General features: G+C 49.7%; 1 long non-coding RNA gene across 1 annotated transcript in view; it reads right to left on the bottom strand.

Annotated features, from left to right (window-relative positions):
* The window catches only part of LOC135908650 (uncharacterized), a 49,962-nt gene extending 37,134 nt beyond the window's left edge, over positions 1-12,828 (bottom strand). Inside the window, exon 1 of the long non-coding RNA XR_010566382.1 lies at positions 12,234-12,828. This is a non-coding gene — a long non-coding RNA (uncharacterized lncRNA). The remainder of the gene's footprint in view (positions 1-12,233) is intronic.
* Between the last annotated feature and the right edge of the window lie 473 nt (positions 12,829-13,301).

Raw genomic sequence — 13,301 nt, 5'->3', positions numbered from 1 at the left:
CTCGAAGTAGGCTCAGGAAAAGGTTCCGTATCTAACAGCAGCTGGCCGTGTCGCCGTAGCGCTGTCGTTTATACTAGTCGGATCAAGTTTCGTAACGTTGGCAATCACACCGGGCTGCGTGGGGATGAGCAAGTGACACAATGCTCACGCCCATTTAGACAACTCCCAGGGGAGTTTCCGCGTAATTTTGCTTCTTCGCTCCATGGATAACCCACCCACAGTTCAAAATTTTCCTGCACATCATGCACGCGTACGGAGGCCCTGTTATGTCGGCGTGGCCGCCAAAAACGCCACGCCGGGCACGGTGGCCTAACGAGGGACGTAGACGGTGACCGAGGCTGAGAGCTAGTTTACTGAAGAGAGGCGCCTTAAATAGGCGCAGCACCTACAGCTTTAGCAGCATCGCCATCGCAGCGCCCCCTAAGGGCGAGTAAGTTTCGGTCTCGAAACCAAAACCTGAACCCCATGCGTTTAAGTGGCGCGAATGTATCATATTCGAGACGGAAATACTTTTCGCACGCCAAGATTCGCAACAATGGCGCACAAAATAAAAGCCCCTGACGGATCATTTAGCAGCCTACTTAACTAAGATTGGCTAATTAACGTTTTAATATCAACGTGAAACGGCCAGTGCCAAGGGGACATTTTTAGCTAATGGCGAGGTCATAGAAAATCGGCTTCTAAAATGGTTCAATAACCCTATTATAAGGCACCCTTTCAGGAAGAATTTCCAGTCATTTTCACCGTGATACCGAAAACGAGTGCTTCAGGAGGACGTAACGACACCTCAAATAGACGTGACATGGCAAACGCCAGAGACTACACGACAGAAAAGCACGAAAACATTGCCACTACTAGATGCCGTTGACTAAAGAAACTGACATGCTAGGCACAGTCATGCGATTTCACTGTCAATCAGGGCTAACGACTGTGCGATTGATTTTTTGTTTGTTTTTGGTGACGCACACAAACCAAGAGCGGGCGCCGTCAGCCAAAGCTAAGCCGCGCGCATAAGCTTGGCGTTCCGGTGAGCACCGCCACGGGCTGTCTTGAGTTCCATCACGTGACTACGCGAAGTGGTCTTGAGTGGCGATCAGGCGTGTTGCTCATAGAGTTTCCTACAAAATGTTTGTGGGAAACTCTATGGTGTTGCTGAAGCGTTGCTGAGTTTCGGTTTTAGGCGGAAAATTGTCAAAGCTACAGGGCTTTTACGTACCAAAACCACGATCGGATTATGAGGCATGCCACAGTGGTGGACTCCGGAAATTTGGACCACCTGTGGTTCTTTCGTGTGCACCTAAATTTAGATACAACGGATGTTTTCTCATTTGACCCCCATCGAAATGCGGCCGCCGTGGCTGGGATTTGATCCTGCGACTTCGTGCTTGACAGCCCAATACTATAGCCACTAAGCAACCACGGCGGGTATTTCGTGACTTTAAAGGGCCCTTACAAAATAGGCATAACATACAGGGGTTTACACCTTATACATATATGGTAATAAAGTAATAAAGGCCTATGATCAGGTCGTATTATGAAAATAAGCAGTAACTACGTTAAACGTGTAGATAGAACAATAAAACAATTTCTCAAGAACGTAAACAATCACTTGAAATATCGAAAATTATCTTTGGCAGCTCAAAGTAGCAATGTTCCCGGGAAGGTCGTTCCGGTGAGTGGCTGTTGCGTAAAAAAATTATACGGAAAATATCGTATGGGCACGTGGCGGGCAACCCTAAGAGAGATGACCAATGCGATTAGATACGCCTGACGGGGCTGCGATGTAAGGCACGGGATTAAATGATAAATGGTAGAACTCGTGGAACATTGCCATACTACATAAAATGCGGAGGCGATGCGAAAGAGTTGAAAAGGTGAGAGTGACGCAGGACTCTTAGAACATGCGGAGTGGATAAATTTTGCGGGAAGATTTTCAACTGGCTAAAGTATATTTATTAACTACGTTCTTTGAAAAGTATACAGCAGCTCCATTCATAAACTGTAACAGTAACATGGATCCGTTCACGTAAGCAATATGACTTGCCAAAAAAGAAACCCTAGAATTTGTATTTCTAAAACGACGTCTTTTATGCGTGCTTTACGCCTTCACTGTGTTAGAGGTGATTTCCATAGCTGTGAAGAGATTTGTTTTTTTGCTGATAATATTCTACGAGTACGGAGCTGAATCTAGCTTTAGCGTATGCAAGAAGCATAACTAACTTGTCTCGCGTGGTTTTCTTGTCAACATTTATTTTGGTAATATATAACTAAAGAAATGCTTATTTTCCATGTAATATCGTGCGAGTATACACGCATAAGGTTCCCAGTCAACACCAGGCTGCAAATGACAAGGAGTCGATCACTGAAACCTGGCTTGATTATTTACCGTCGCGGATGGGAGGCCGAAAACGAGCTGATGAAGTGCACGAACAGCACTTCATCATCCATCAGACGCGCATTGCTACACTTACCCGCCGACGCCGTGAAAACAAGCGAGCGTGCAGCAGCTCGGCCTTGGCAACGAACAGCAATCGCGAAATAGAACGCCCAAGTGGCGACAGCACTGTCAAAATATCGTGCCGCAACTTCATTTCTTTCTTTCTTCTATTCTGATGTCTCCTTTCTATGCTCCCTCTTTCTTTGCGAACAACGCAGCGCAATGTCATATATATATATATATATATATATATATATATATATATATATATATATATATATATATATATACTGGTGGTGCACGAAGGAAGGCAGCTGAACAATGATAAGGAATCGGGCGATCAAACTACAATAATAACAGAGGTAGCTGGATTTCTAAAACGGTGCGACGGAAACGACAGCACGGCCTCTCTCGGGAAAAGCAATTTCGCCGCCGCGCAGTTCCCTGGTGTACCACGCAAGTAACAGCGTTTCGGAGATCAAAGGAATTTTCGACGGGACTCGGGTCGCGCTGCGCAAAATGCGTGCACGCTGCCAGATCGTGACCACGCCTGACTGCGCGCGCGTGGCGAACACGTGCCGCAGCGTAATTGCGTCCGCAGGCGTGTGTGCTGCACTCGTGCGCCACAGCGCGAGCGTGGCTTCCAAACTTCGCTGAAGTGCGCGTCTAAAAGGGCTCCAAATGCACTCTATGCAGTGTTATCAGTCTCTCCTTCGAGAAAAAGATAGATCCTTATCGTGGTCATTGGACGCGCGGGTGTCTGAAGTGTTTCGTTCATGTCGTCATGCACCTACTTTTATGCGAAGCATATTACGAGGGCTCAACCCAGCTCCTCAGGCGCGGCGGTGACCATGAAATCACGTGACACCGTGACGTCACGACAGAGGAGAAGTGGCTTTGGCTCAACTCTTGCAAGACGGGCTGGGTGGGAATCGAACCAGGGTCTCCGGAGTGTGGGACGGAGACGCTACCACTGAGCCACGAGTACAACGCTTCAAAGCGGTACAAAAGCGCCTCTAGTGAATGCGGTGTTGCCTTAGAAACGCGCTGTTTCTAAGGCGTGCGTCTCTTGCTCAGGCGCACATTTCGTTGCCGCGCCGAACGCTGCTTTGCTCGACGCTCACCGCGTCCAATGCGGGGCGCGTAGTCGCTGCCCTGTAGCCCATTGTCTTACACCCCTTGGCGGGTCGACGGGAACGCTGTCGCGTTCCACTCTTGAAGGCAAAGAAGTAATGCATGAGTTGTTTCTTCGTCTAGCCGAACCAAATATAGCCAAGCAACAGCAGTTCACCAGGCTAAACAGTGGTTCAACAACTAAAATAAAGGCTAGTATGCTTCGCATCCTGGGCTTAACCTTACCTAAGCCACAGCCATTTTTTCTAATCATCCTTCGGAATAATATTTCGCTGAAATCATGATGCATCATTACATCAAAATCTTGTTTCGGCAAGAATCCAGCCTTCAGAGCTGCGGGCATTTTACTGCAGAGGAAAATAACGTTCAGCAAACACACAGCAACCGTTTAACCGTACTATGAAACGTGAATAAGGGAACGAATCCCTCAACGTAACCTACACGCGACTCTGCGATTTCAAGCCAATATGCTCATTCCATAGTTGGACTTTCTTGGCCTCGCACAGCTCCAGTATTGTCACCTGTAAGCGATGTAAATTAACCGGTGCCAGGAAGAGAAGCGACGAAACGCTGTTTTTAGGCACATTCTGGACTGCTGCAAGAGGCACAATGCGGCGCAAAGAAGGAACGATCACAGGCTCACCTTCGATAACGCTCGCCAACAACAATGGCGCGCATTCCGGCTCGGCAGGCGTTATTATAGCTTGCGACAACCTGCCTGATGGCGCCGCAACGGATTTCTGAACGTCAACTGTTGGCGCCGCGACAGACTATAGACCTTGTTCACTCCAACGGCTACATTTAAACGAATACGAGAGGAGCGGCTCGAGTGAGAAATCGGGCTCAGAAAATCCGACTTGATAGCGTTTACACTGACCAGAGCCTAACAGGTCGAGAGCGCTGAGACAACCTCCGCCGAAACCAGAGGTAAGAAAATCATTGCTGTCTCCGAATCGCGGACCCAACCATGCAGTCCGCGTTTACATCTGCGCTTCTTAACGGGTCGAGCTGGGTCAACGTAACCCGTGCAGTCGGGCTGGCTTAGCTCGATTCGGCGCTCGTTCGGCCGGACCAACAAGATTTTACATGAGTACAAAGACGGCGCCGAATTCGTGTGTTGTTTTATTCGGCGCCGTCTTTGTAATCATGCTTAACCAACTAGCCCACCAACACATGCTCAGTTTTACATGAGCGCGACAGGCAAATCTGAGCCCGACAAGTGGGCTCGATTCATTCTTGGCAGGTTCATGAAATCCCTGGTTAACAACAAGGTCCTAGGGTCGCGAAGGTGAGGACGAGATGTGGTCCAGAACCAATCGCCAGTGGCACCAACCTCTCGCGTGAAATTGCAGCTCGACCGTACATCTCGCCGGACAAAACAGCAGGTCATGAAATTATACATCCACTACGACTCAATGAAAAAGTTGTAAAGGTATAGAAAATGGCACTAGTATAATACATTTTTTAAAGACGCGGGCTGTTTGCTACTATTCGCGAACAATGATTCGGAAACTGTGTCAGCCTTCTGCAGGTGACTGCTGTCTCGCTGGGTGCCCTCTTGCTCTGGACCCTGTCAAATGTCGCCATATCTGTCGAATTAGTCATCTTGTCAGCTCTGATTGGCGCAGGCATGCTATGGTCCCTCTGACTGGCTCAAAATGCCATGCTTGACATAAAAACTGTTTACAGCGCAACCACATGCAACCACAAAGCATAAGGGACAGGACACAAGCGCTGACGGTCAACTGGCAGTCAGCCAGTGTCCTGTTGACAGTCAGCGCTTGTGTCCTGTCCCTTATACTTTGTGGTTGCATGTGTTTGCGCTGTAAACAGTTTTTATGTCAAGTATGCACCAACTCGCCCAGAAAGAAGTTTTAATCAAAATGCCATCATTACAGAATTTGACAATCTCCAGCATAGCATCATCTGTTTCGTGGCAATGCCCACTGAGACATGCTGACACGGTATTACCGTATTCGACATGGTGATGCCACGAGAAGCCTCCTATGTATAGCCGTGAGAACGTCCCGCAATATATATTAGCATCTTTACCAATTTAATCAGTCATCTTATTTTCGAATGCTCTTGCTCCTGTTGTAAACGACGTAGTCATGTGTGCATTATTAATTAAAGAAAAACTGCAGGATGCATGCGTGCAAATCTAGCAAATATGAGAGCGTGGTTTTATTTCAATGGAAATGATATGGACACTTCAGGGGCATTTCCGCCGCATCTGCGCGCCGCGAGAGTAAGATCTTACGAGGGTGAGCCTAGAAACATGGCGGCTCGATTTCGCGCGTGCAAGGGAGGAAGCGGCGAGGAAGCCATCGCGCGAAAAGCAGAAGTGACGGGGGGGTGTCGCCTTACTCCGCCGGTGGCTGCGTATGGCGCGGCTGAGCGCGGGCCCTCCTTAAGGTACGGACACACTAGCGTCAAAACGTGCGCGACACGCCGCCGGCGGCGCGCCGCGTGCCGCGAAACCTGCCGCGGAACCGGTTTGGTCTGCCGCGCAGAGGATGGGTCGAGGAGCCGTTTTCGGCGGCGTGCCGCGAACCAATGAGAGACGTCCGGGCTTTCTCCCAAGCGCCACCTCTTGGCGACTGCCGAAGTTAACTTCCAGCGGCGGCGGCGGAACCACGATCGACGACCGAGCGCTCCGAGCCAGCCGCAACAAACAGCACTAGTGCTACGTCTGCGTGCCATTTGCGCGCGCCGCCGTCTCAACAGCAGAGAACACACAATGACCGAAACGCTCATCGTCGTCAGAACATCGTCGTCTGCATCTGCCATTGCAGGAATCAACGCGATCAGCGCGCTGTCTGCTAACCGAGCAAGGAAAAAGCGCGCGACAACCGCGATATCGCGCCTATGCTCGCGCAGTTCGAGACAAGGCGAGATCAGCACTGTCACGTGACTCCGCGGCGGCCGCCGCGCGCACAACCGATGTGGCCTCTCTGCCGCGCGGCGTTCTTGCCACCGGCGGCGTGCCGCGCGCGTCTTGCCGCTAGTGTGTCCGTACCTTTAGAGGGACACTCTTAACACTAATAAAGTGTTAAGAGTGTCCACTCTTACAACAACAACACTAATAAAGCGTTGTTTGAGAACACTGCAGGCAGTCATTTCAAAACAATAGTTTGATTATTAGACGAGAAAATGAAGGTTGAAGTATCAGTATTTGACTTTCGCGCCAAAACCCCGACGCCGGTACGTCAGTGTGACGTCAGGGATTCCAATGTATGTTTTCGCATTTGGGCCGCTTCGGCTGAGTAAAGGTTCCCGAAACTTGCCAAGTTGAATATTTGGTTCCTATAGAACACAATGCACTCAATCTGTACGGCTATATAATTAAGTATAGGCCCTAGAAGATGCTATCAAAATCCATGACGTCACAGCGACCAGCTGCAAGAACTTCAAGGGGCGTCGCCACCCGTCTTTCATACTTGCACTTTTTCTTGCTTACCAAGCATCTTATCGTGGTAAGATCGCTGTTTTTGTTGTAGAGAGGCAATTTGCTGATTCAGAAGAAGTAATTTTTCTCTTTAGTGCCTCTTTAAAAGCCATGTGCGGTGTGAACAGAATCTAGGCGCGCTGAGGCTTGATGGCTTCACGTGCGCCGTGTGCTCGCCTCTTAGTTCGGGCTAAAGAGGCAGCACGACGGGCTATTCGCCGGCTCCTGATGCTGCCGCTCTTCCTCCCGCCAGCGTTTTGACAGCCCTCAAGTGAGATGTGTTCACGTTTGCCTGTGCACATGTGACACCATACGTGCTACTTTTTTTCGTAAACAAATGTTTACACGTTTAAACGGCGGATAAAACTGCCATCCTTACTTCCTATACCTGTATAATAATTCGCTATCGTAATCGGTGCTTCGCCTTTCGGACGAAACTGCGTCATTTGCTGTGAATTATCTTGATAAGCTGCTGTTTTTTATATGAAGCTTTCTTTGTCTCTTCCGTCGACTTTTCTGCTGCTGCTGCTGTCTTGCACGCCGCATCGAGTGGTGATTGAGAATCTGCATAATGTACATTGTAGGCACGGCGGGTAGACACGAGCCCGTTTCAGCCAGAACTTCATGGGCGTCACCACAGTGCCCTCTGAAGCTTTCTGGTCGTTGTCTCAATGCTTTCTGGAACTTCTTGGCCGTCGAAACCATACCCTTTGGACGGCCGTAATTACGTTTTAGCATTGCAGATGCACCAGCACTTACTTTTGTACGCACTTGCCACAGCCCAGTGGGGAGACAGTATGATAGAAAACGGACACAGAGAATGCGTGAAACCAACGCCTGACGAAACGGCTGAATAATAGCCTTGCCACTTTTCGCTCGTGGCAGCTTGCATACCTTGATGGAACGCGGGAAAACGGAAACGCGCCGTGAGAACGCATGCTTCATTTGGGATCTCTACAATAAAAAAAAAAAACGCTGCTACTAACACGGCAACAGTTGCGGAAAAATTATTTAAAAAATATTTCAAGGTATGATAAGGCACGTTTCTGAACAATAAACACCGTGCAAGTTTGTACATGCGGACAACTGACGCAGAGTGTGCTGACGCAAAGCCGCATTGAAGCACGGCAGCATCAAGACGAGAACTCGCCATCGCCTGTCCAGCAAATCAACGCATCGGCCACGTTGCGATGCGCCGTGTGAAGGAACGAGAGTGCTAACTTTCTCGCAGGCTACGAACAATGCCGCAACAACGCCTCGAGAAAAAAGCGTATCGCTGTGTGTTCTGTGTACTAGAGAGAGAGAGAAAATAATGTAGAGAAAGGCAGGGAGGTTAAACAGAGGTAGTTCCGGTTGGCTACCCTGCGCAGGGGGAAGGGTTAAGAGGGATAAAAAGAGAAACAGAGTAGAAGGGGGAGATAGAAAGAAAGGGAGACAAGCACGAACAAAGCGCGTACACTACAGAGCGGTAGGGGGCGGCATTCTTAGAGTCTGTCGTGAAGCCCCGTGGACCGCAAGAACCTTACTAGCGCGAGTAAGGCCTTCAACGCGGATGTTCTTTCGGAGCATTGGCCTAAAGCTTTTAGTTCTGAAAGTGGACGATTGTACGTAGACAAGCACATGTGGTGCACGCAACGTAACATTTAACTCACATCACGACTGTCGTAGGCCGTCAACGTCCCCACTAAATATCGTCAACGAACGCTAACAGCACAGAAAGCTTCTTGGTCATACATTGGCACAGTGCGCAGGATTTGCATAATTTCTTCTTAACATAAAATTTTCAGAACCGCGTTGCTTCAGCGGGTACTTACTTGCACGTGGTACATAGTTCGACCTCTCGGTGAACCCAGCGCTGTGTATTCTTGCGAAACATACGAGGCCTCAACAGTCAAATGGCTGCCGTTAGAATGAAGGGTTACAAATACCGACAGGCCATATATCGCATTCGCTCGTCAGTGTGTCGCACTTTGTGGAGAGTTCTTTTTATTGCGATTAGCCTTCTTTGCATACCTCTGGTTATTTGAGCCTGCCTGCCTATTTGTCCATCTGTCCGTCTATCCATATGTCCGTCTATCCGTCTATCCGTCTATCCGTCTATCCGTCTATCCGTCTGTCCGTCTGTCCGTCCGTCCGTCCGTCTGTCTGTCTGTCCGTCTGTCTGTCCGTCTATCCGTCCTCTTACGCCGACCCAGTGACCCAAGTTGTCTAGCGTCGGCCACTAGGTAGGTGCTCGTGATACCGTCATTGTAATTATATCAGCGAACCCTCGCGCGAAGGTGGTGAAGCTAACGCAGTAGCATCCATGCCAGACGCTGCCTCCCTCTGTGCCAAAGTACCGCCCCACAAGCTTTAGTTTCCAATGAAGAAGTGCACCCACACAGTTTAGACTCGCGCAGTGGCTTCCAATGCTTAAAAAAGGATTCACTTTCGTTTTTCATGCAGGAAGCAATCATTTCTATGCTCACCCGTCCTTTTCGCCTGCTCTTTTCGACTCTTGTGGAAAATAGCACATTAGTGTGCATGCCGATAGAAGTCCACTTCTACTAATTTTGGCGAAAAGAGATGCATTTAAAGAACTCCAACACATGCATCTGGTAAGAGATGTTGCAGAGGAAAGGGCAAGAACGGAAATCCCTTTACATTATGCACACTACAGACACCCCACCAGGCCAGTCACTGAAGCGTCATCTTCTCGAGCGAAAGCTCGTGCTCCTGTCACTTAGTGTTATGCACAGCAGTGCAACAATGTCAATCCGCCGCCTCCATTACAAGTTTAAGGTGGTGAGTGCACTATAACGCCGATCAGATTTTATTGCAGCGTGAATGATTATGTACGTGTGCATGTCTATAGCAGCCCAAGAGCTGTATCAGTTAACAAAATTTGTTGCTGAGCTAGTTGGTTCATGCTAATAAATGAATACTGGGAAGCACATTTCAAAACGGGACAAGAGAAGACAGCGCTTGTCCCGTGGGTCGACGTCTTCTCTTGTCCCGCCTTGAAACTGCGCTTACCAGTATTCATTTATTAGCTGTATCGCTTGTGCACTACCACCTAGGCCAGCGTGATGCTCTCCTGCATATTTGTTGCATAGTAAAATTTTAGAATGCAGAACGCACCGCGCTTCTATAAATCCGTTTTCTGCGTGATCCAGCACTGGTTGATGCCACGGAAAATAGCTCCGCGTTATACCAATACAGATATTTGCAAAACAGCAACAACAACAACAACAAAAGAAAGCTATCGCAATTTTCTTCACCCGAGTGACTGCGTTCGGTTGGTGGATGAGCGCTCGGTTCTCTTCAATTTATCGCTTCTCTCATGAATTTTGCATTTACACATCGTCTTCACTGCGAATGTCTTGCTACAGGAGAAAACTGTTCTGCAGTATAACCAAGAGATACACTTTGATGCCTGTCTTTGCGAATACGTTATCTGGTATGCAATGCAACGGGCTTCGCTGCCAGCATCACGGTAGCGTACAGCCCGATTACAAATCGGGCATGTAGCATTAAGCAACGCCACATAAGGCTGATACCACGACAGCCATGCGTCGTGTTGCCTCCTTGCAGTCAGGTTTGTAAATTTAGGCTGTAAGTACGCTGACAAGTATTTCTGTTTGGATTCTTAGGGTACTGGCCTCGACCGGCACTGCTATCGCTATGACGTGGAAAGTGACATCACGAGATTCGCGTTCGCGCATTGCCGCCGCTAACGCAGCTCGCTGGCTAAGCGATTGAAGCCTCGATTGCGGGGTTGCAGATAACGTGCGTCATTTGCAACGCAGCAATTGAGTTGCCCACTCTTACAGAATGGTTTTCTGCTCGGTGACGCTGTGCCGGACGTATTGGGCCGAGCCTGGCGCGTGCTTTCACGCGTACCCCAAAACGATGCGTCAGCGATGCATGCTTGTCTGATAATTTCGCTGAAAACGAAGTAAAATGATCATCGAAAATAGTCGAGCAAGCGATGCACACAGGTCTAGTGGCGTGCGCGCTTGTTATGGCATCAGTCGAAATACCCTGCGCAGAGTATGCATACGACTTGTGTGCGCGCACACGGCGAACCGGATTGAAGAGACAAACGTATAAGCGCCTGAAGTGCCACATATAATACGCCGGTGACAAAGCACCGTCCCGCAATAATTCTGGCGGAAGTGGCAAGCCGCACCCTCTGTTACAAATGATGTGAACAGTACTGTTATTGCGGCTCAAAGTGCGTGCAGCTACTTTTATGAAACATCGTTGAATAACCAATATGAAAGCATCAGGTTGCTCGTTCGCCAAAAAACTTTGCTGCCTTACACAGCAGACTGGCACGCACGAGCTAGGTTGTTCTGCAGCCACGACGCCAAACATACAACGCTTACACCTTGCAAACACTAAGAATTGACCATGACCGAACCGATGGAGATGCCAAAAACCTCGCAGCAGGTATCACGTGATGTTGCTGTCTACGTCATGGAGACGCTGCAGCAGATGGCGCCACGGTATGTCCTCGAGGCAAATATACACTGCTCACGAAACTAAAATTTTGCCTGCTTGTTTAAGGCTACAATAACTCGAGAATGTGCAGACAGAAACGGCCCACCCGCGCCTAAACCACACCAAATTTTGTGCTCAAAGGCAACGTAGGGAGTTGCTTCACAAGTAACCCTAATGCAATCAAATACTACACGCATGAGCTTCTGAGTAAGGTGCGTAAAGTGTGTTGAATCATACTAGAATTCAGTTGACTGCAGAGTCCTGCCGCAGACGATCAGGCCAGCTTTTAAAACCTACGCCACTGTGGAACCAGGGAAGAGAGCGGGAGCAAAAACAATATCTCAAGCTGTCATGCCCGGACTATGCGCGGTGTAAATGCACAGCAGTGATGAAATTGGTCAGAAAAGCCCTATTTTCCGCACAGCGAAGGTTTTCGTGAAACGCTAGCTAGGCACGTCCTCGTCGATTATGTGGCCACGATATAACTGCGGTAATAATGCGAATTACCTCTGTGCACAGTAGAGCAACATCGCTATTTGAGTAGAAGCAAAAACAATGAATCTGAGCAGTACACGGAGGCGCATCCAAATTTACTCCGTAGTCGACTGTGTGCGTGCCGGAAAACAAATGCGGTTATTGTACACTGCTGCTCCAGAGTTAGAAAACAGCAGTAATGATAGTCTGAAAGCACACGACGGACGTTTAAAAAAAAAAAAATTGATCGATTACCTGTTAGCGGTTCGTCGTCAAATGCCTGGGCCACTGACGCGAATGGCCAGAGCAGCATGAGCGCTATCAACGCCCGGAGGGCCACAAGCGCTGGAGGCTGAGGATGGGGCGACATCCGTACCGTCATCGTTCCCCCGTTATCCGTCCCGCTACAGGAGCGCACGGGCCTGCGGCGGGCTGTCCGGCATGGGGGAGGGTGACACGCACAACACAGCGAAATTCGCACAGCGGGATGGCAACACAAACAGATCAAAGCAGTAACGGAGATGAAGCGTGCGGACCCGACGACGCCGCAGTGAACGGCACTCGAAGGCACATGACACTCGGCACACAGTCGCTTCGATATGCTGCACTGCTCAAGCTTGCGTGCAGTCGTCAGCGCTACGCGGGAGGAGTAGCGGCCGTCATGGCCCAACACTTTGTGATCACTCTCCGCACTTTTCGACTGTGCCGCGCACTGTGGACTCCTGCCGAATCTGTAAGACCGGGAGCAGCGCTCCAGCCGAGATATTCAGGGAGCGATATGTGCGTAGCCTGCGGAGCACCTCCCAATGCTACCGACGAGCGCCAGCGCTCGACTGGCTCAGCCCTCCCCACCGCGACGGTCCAGGAGACGCGCGCCACCTGCCGCCGTGTCACGGAAGCGCTACGCCTTCCCACGGGTGGCGCTCCGTCCGGTCCTTGCGCCTGCGAGGAGCGCTGCCTTCACGCTGTTTCACGGCAGCTCTGCGTAGCGTGCGCGCCGATGCGCACCCTGCGTTCGACTGGGGCAGCCGCATCAGCCAAGGTCAAGTGCATCTAACCTTTGACGAACAAACATCAGACGCATCCACCGCCTTCTTTCCAGCGCTTTTTATTTATAAATTACGCATTACAAGAACGTGGTGCTGAAAGCAAGTAGCTTAGATACTGAATGCTAGGCCGAACATTAACCAAGTCTACGCAACCAAATTGCAAAAGTTGCCGACAAAAGCACCAAATAATCGACCACGGTGGCTCCATGGCTGTGGCGTTATGCTGCTGAGGACGAGGTCACGGGTTCGTCTCCCGGCCGTGGCAGAACACCCA

The sequence above is a fragment of the Dermacentor albipictus genome, chromosome 4 (assembly GCF_038994185.2).
Source record: "Dermacentor albipictus isolate Rhodes 1998 colony chromosome 4, USDA_Dalb.pri_finalv2, whole genome shotgun sequence".
Lineage (NCBI taxonomy): Eukaryota > Metazoa > Arthropoda > Arachnida > Ixodida > Ixodidae > Dermacentor > Dermacentor albipictus.
Note: the sequence above shows the minus strand (reverse complement) of the source record. Positions and strands in the feature narration are given on the sequence as shown.